Genomic DNA, 6380 nt, shown 5'->3' on the forward strand with positions numbered 1-6380 from the left:
GGACAATGCCAAGCAGATCTGGGACACCCTCAAGATCTCTCATGAGGGAAACGACGTCACCTTGCTCACCAAAATGGAGTTGGTGGAAGGCGAGCTTGGACGGTTCGCGATGATAAGGGGCGAGGAGCCGACACAAACATACAACCGGCTCAAGACCCTTATCAACAAAATAAGGAGCTACGGGAGCACGCGATGGACGGACCACGACGTCGTCCGCCTAATGCTAAGGTCATTTACCATTCTTGATCCTCATTTGGTGAACAATATTCGTGAAAATCCCAGGTACACCAAGATGTCGCCCGAAGAAGTTCTTGGGAAATTCGTTAGCGGGCGAATGATGATCAAGGAGGCGAGGTACGTGGACGACGCCTTGAATGGTCCGATCAACGAGCCGCAACCCCTTGCTCTCAAGGCAACACGAAGCAAGGAGGCGCTACCTAGCAAGGTGGCACAGGTTGAGGCGGCCGGACTTAATGATGAAGAGATGGCTCTCATCATCAAAAGATTCAAGATGGTGCTTAAAGATCGCAAGGGACAGCCAAGCAAGACCAAAGCCAAGGGGAAGCGCTCATGCTTCAAATGCGGTAAGCTTGGTCATTTTATTGCTAACTGTCCCGACAATGATAGTGATCAGGATCAAGGGAACAAGAGGGAGAAAAAGAAGAACTATAAGAAGGCAAAGGGCGAGGCTCATCTTGGCAAGGAGTGGGATTCAGACTGCTCCTCGTCCGACTCCGACAATGAAGGACTCGCCGCCACTGCCTTCAACAAGTCACCCCTCTTCCCCAACGAGCATCACACTTGCCTCATGGCAAGGGAGAAGAAAGTAAGCACTCCTAATACTAGTACTTATGCTTCTTCAAGTGAGGATGAGTCTAGTGATGATGATGAGATAGATTACTCATGCTTATTCAAGGGATTAGACAGAACTAAGGTAGACAAAATTAATGAATTGATTGATGCCTTGAATGATAGGAATATACTGTTAGAAAAGCAAGAGGATTTGTTGTATGAAGAACATGATAAATTTGTAGAAGCTCAGAAATCTCTTGCTCTAGAAATTAAGAGGAATGAAATGCTCTCTAGTGAATTATCTTCTTGTCATGAAACTATTGCTAAGTTAAAGAGTTTTAATGATGATTTAAATGCTAAACTAGAAGTAGCTAGTAAATCTAATTCTTGTGTAGAAATTGTTGAAACTTGTAATAGGTGTAAAGATTTTGACATTGATGCTTGTAGTGATCATTTAGTTTCAATTTCTAAATTAAATGAGGAATTAGCTAGTCTTAATGCCCAACTTAAGACTAGCAAGAATGAATTTGACAAGCTAAAATTTGCAAGGGATGCCTACACGATTGGTAGACACCCCTCAATTAAGGATGGACTTGGCTACAAGAGGGAAGCCAAGAACTTGACAAGCCATAAGGCCCCCATCTCCGCCAAGGAGAAAGGAAAGGCCCCTATGGCTAATAGTGTGCAAAAGAACCATGCTTTTATGTACCATGATAGGAGACAATCTAGAAATGCTTATAGGAGTTGTAATGCATATAATGCCTTTGATTCTCATGCCATGTCTGCTTCTAGTTTTTCTTATGTGCATGATAGAAATGTTGGTAGGAGAAATATTGTTCATAATATGCCTAAGATAAATGTTGTTAATATTCCTAGGAAAGTTAATGAACCTTCTACAATTTATCATGCTTTAAATGCTTCCTTTGCTATTTGTAGAAAGGATAGGAAAATAGTTGCTAGGAAGTTAGGGGCAAGATGCAAGGGAGACAAAACTTGCATCTGGGTCCCTAAGGATATTTGCACTAACCTTGTAGGACCCAACATGAGTTGGGTACCTAAGACCCAAGCCTAAATTTGCCTTGCAGGTTTATGCATCCGGGGGTTCAAGCTGGATTATCGACAGCGGATGCACAAACCATATGACGGGGGAGAAGAAGATGTTCACCTCCTACGTCAAGAACAAAGATTCCCAAGATTCAATAATATTCGGTGATGGGAATCAAGGCAAGGTAAAAGGGTTAGGTAAAATTGCAATCTCAAATGAGCACTCTATCTCTAATGTGTTTTTAGTAGAGTCTCTTGGATATAATTTGCTATCTGTTAGTCAATTATGCAATGTGGGATATAACTGTTTGTTTACAAATATAGATGTGTCTGTCTTTAGAAGATGTGATGGTTCATTAGCTTTTAAGGGTGTACTAGACGGCAAGCTTTACCTAGTTGATTTTGCAAAAGAAGAGGCCGGTCTAGATGCATGCTTAATGGCTAAGACTTGCATGGGCTGGCTGTGGCATCGCCGCTTAGCACATGTGGGGATGAAGAACCTCCACAAGCTTCTAAAGGGAGAACATGTGATAGGTCTAACTAATGTTCATTTCAAAAAAGATAGACCTTGTGCAGCTTGTCAAGCAGGGAAACAAGTGGGAGGCTCTCATCACACCAAAAATGTGATGACAACATCAAGACCCCTGGAGCTGCTACATATGGACCTCTTCGGACCCGTCGCCTATCTGAGCATAGGAGGAAGTAAGTATGGTCTAGTTATTGTTGATGACTTTTCCCGCTTCACTTGGGTGTTCTTTTTGCAGGATAAGTCTGAAACCCAAGGGACCCTCAAGCGCTTCCTAAGGAGAGCTCAAAATGAGTTTGAGCTCAAGGTGAAGAAGATAAGGAGCGACAACGGGTCCGAATTCAAGAACCTTCAAGTGGAAGAGTTCCTTGAAGAGGAGGGGATCAAGCACGAGTTCTCCGCTCCCTACACACCTCAGCAAAATGGTGTGGTAGAGAGGAAGAACAGGACGCTCATAGATATGGCGAGGACTATGCTTGGAGAATTCAAGACCCCCGAGTGCTTTTGGTCGGAAGCCGTGAACACGGCTTGCCACGCCATCAACAGGGTCTACCTTCACCGCCTCCTCAAGAAGACTCCGTATGAGCTACTAACCGGTAACAAACCCAATGTATCTTACTTTCGTGTATTTGGGAGCAAGTGCTACATTCTAGTAAAGAAGGGTAGAAATTCTAAATTTGCTCCCAAAGCTGTAGAGGGGTTTTTGTTAGGTTATGACTCAAATACAAAGGCGTATAGAGTCTTCAACAAATCATCGGGTTTGGTTGAAGTCTCTAGCGACGTTGTATTTGATGAGACTAATGGCTCTCCAAGAGAGCAAGTTGTTGATTGTGATGATGTAGATGAAGAAGATGTTCCGACGGCCGCTATACGAACCATGGCGATTGGAGAAGTGCGGCCACAGGAACAAGATGAACGAGATCAACCTTCTTCCTCAACAACGGTGCATCCCCCACCTCAAGATGATGAACAGGTTCATCAAAAGGAGACGTGTGATCAAGGGGGAGCACAAGATGTTCACGTGATGGAGGAAGAAGCGCAACCGGCACCTCCAACCCAAGTTCGAGCAATGATTCAAAGGGATCATCCCGTCGACCAAATTCTGGGTGATATTAGCAAGGGAGTAACTACTCGATCTCGATTAGTTAATTTTTGTGAGCATTACTCCTTTGTCTCTTCTATTGAGCCTTTCAGGGTAGAAGAGGCCTTGCTAGATCCAGACTGGGTGTTGGCCATGCAGGAGGAGCTCAACAACTTCAAAAGGAATGAAGTTTGGACACTGGTGCCTCGTCCTAAGCAAAATGTTGTGGGAACCAAGTGGGTGTTTGAGAGCACCTAGAGGGGGGGGGCGGTGAATAGGTGATCCTGTAAAACTTAAAAACTTAAGCCACAAAACTTTGATTAAGCGTTAGCACAGTTAATGCCAAGTGGCTAGAGAGAAGATCTTGCACAATACGATAACCACAAGAAGTTCAACACAGAGAAGACACAGTGGTTTATCCCGTGGTTCGGCTAAGTACAAAACTTGCCTACTCCACGTTGTGGCGTCCCGACGGACGAGAGTTGCACTCAACTCCTCTCAAGTGATCCAATGATCAACTTGAATACCACAGTGTTATGCTTTTCTTTTCTTATCGCGTTCGCGAGGAATCTCCACAACTTGGAGTCTCTCGCCCTTACACTTGAAGTTCACAAAGAAGCACGGAGTAAGGGAGAGAAGCAACACACACAAATCCACAGCAAAATGCGCACACACACGGCCAAGAATCGAGCTCAAAAGACTATCTCAAAGTTCTCACTAGAACGGAGCTCGAATCACTGAGAATGACAAACGAATGCGCAAAGACTGAGTGTGGATGATCAAGAATGCTCTAAGGTTGCTTGGTGTTCTCCTCCATGCGCCTAGGGGTCCCTTTTATAGTCCCAAGGCAGCTAGGAGCCGTTGAGAGCAAATCTGGAAGGCCAATCTTGCCTTCTGTCGTCGGGTGCACCGGACAGTCCGGTGCACACCGGACACTGTCCGGTGCCCGATTTCCTTCCTAAAATGGCGCAGCCGACCGTTGGCCGCCAGAGAGCCGTTGGCGCACCGGATGTCCGGTGCACACCGGACAGTCCGGTGCCCCCTTCTAGCCGTTGGCTCGGCCACGTGTCCCGCGCAGATCGCGCGGCCGACCGTTGGCCCGGCCGACCGTTGGCTCACCGGACAGTCCGGTGTACACCGGACAGTCCGGTGAATTTTAGCCGTACGCCGTCGGCGAATTCCCGAGAGCGGCCACTTCGCGCCGAGTCAGCCTGGCGCACCGGACACTGTCTGGTGCACCACCGGACAGTCCGGTGTGCCAGACCGAGCTGAGTCTTGGCTGTACCTAGCCAAGCCTTTTTTCATCTCTTTTCTTTTCTTCTTCTTTCTGTTTCTAACACTTAGACAAGTATATTAGTACATAAAACCAATGTACTAAGGCTTAGAAACATACCTTTACTCTTGATTTGCACTTTGTCCATCCATGAGCATAAATTCACATTTAAGCACTTGTGTTGGCACTCAATCACCAAAATACTTAGAAATGGCCCAAGGCACATTTCCCTTTCAATCTCCCCCTTTTTGGTGATTTATGCCAACACAACATTAAGCAACTAGAACAAGTGCAATATCACTCCAAATAAAACTCAAATTTATTTTGATTCAATTTTGGCATATATGGATCATCCTTTGCCACCACTTGGTTTGTTTTTGCACATTAAACTCAAATTCCTATCTCTAAGTCAAATCCACTTGTAGAGACATAAAGAGAGGTTTTCCAAAGAAATTTGATCAAGGATTTCAAAAACTCCCCCTTTTTCCCATAATCAACACTTCTCCCCACAAGAGGCCAACTTTTGACATAAGAGACAATAAAAGAGTTTTGACACCCAAAAGCTCTAATCTACTATTTTCAAAATTTCTCAAGTGGTAGCTGATCCATCTATTGCTTTGGCCTTTATTTTCTCCCCCTTTGGCATCAAGCACCAAAACGGGATCAATCTTGGCCCTTTAACCCCATTGCCTTACCAAAATCTTTGATAAGAATACAAAGGCAATAAGAGTACATGAGATGAACTTGGAATAAGTTACCCTCTCATCGGAGTGCAGTGGAAGTCTTGCATGGTCCAAGTCCACCTTTTCCCTTTTAATTCTCCTTCGAGACTAAAACAAGCAAACTCAAGCATATGGTTAGTCTCAAAGGGTCAAGTTGTAACACATCTCCCCTTAAAACTGTGCATCACTTTGCAACGGACTTGTGAGGTCCAGGGAGTGTTTGTACAACTTGAGCACCATACTAAACAACAAAATGCAAAAAGAAACATGATCAAAAGCATAAATACATGTATGCTACAATTCAATCCAAGTTCCGCGAATCTAAGACATTTAGCTCACTACGCAGCCTGCAAAAGGTCTTCTCATCTAGAGGCTTGGTAAAGATATCGGCTAGCTGGTTCTCGGTGCTAACATGAAACACTTCGATATCTCCCTTTTGCTGGTGGTCTCTCAAAAAGTGATGTCGGATGTCTATGTGCTTTGTGCGGCTGTGCTCAACAGGATTTTCCGCCATGCGGATAGCACTCTCATTATCACATAGGAGTGGGACTTTGCTCAGATTGTAGCCAAAGTCCCGAAGGGTTTGCCTCATCCAAAGTAGTTGCGCGCAACACTGCCCTGCGGCAACATACTCGGCCTCAGCGGTGGATAGGGCAACAGAGGTTTGTTTCTTAGAATTCCATGACACCAGGGACCTTCCTAAGAAATGGCACGTCCCCGATGTACTCTTCCTATCGACCTTACATCCAGCATAGTCGGAATCTGAGTATCCAATTAAGTCAAAGTTAGACCCCTTAGGATACCAGATCCCGAAGCAAGGCGTAGCGACTAAATATCTAAGAATTCGCTTCACTGCCACTAAGTGACACTCCTTAGGATCAGATTGAAATCTAGCACACATGCATACGCTAAGCATAATATCCGGTCTACTAGCACATAAAT

This window comes from Zea mays, chromosome 6 (genome assembly GCF_902167145.1).
Source record: "Zea mays cultivar B73 chromosome 6, Zm-B73-REFERENCE-NAM-5.0, whole genome shotgun sequence".
Classification (NCBI taxonomy): domain Eukaryota; kingdom Viridiplantae; phylum Streptophyta; class Magnoliopsida; order Poales; family Poaceae; genus Zea; species Zea mays.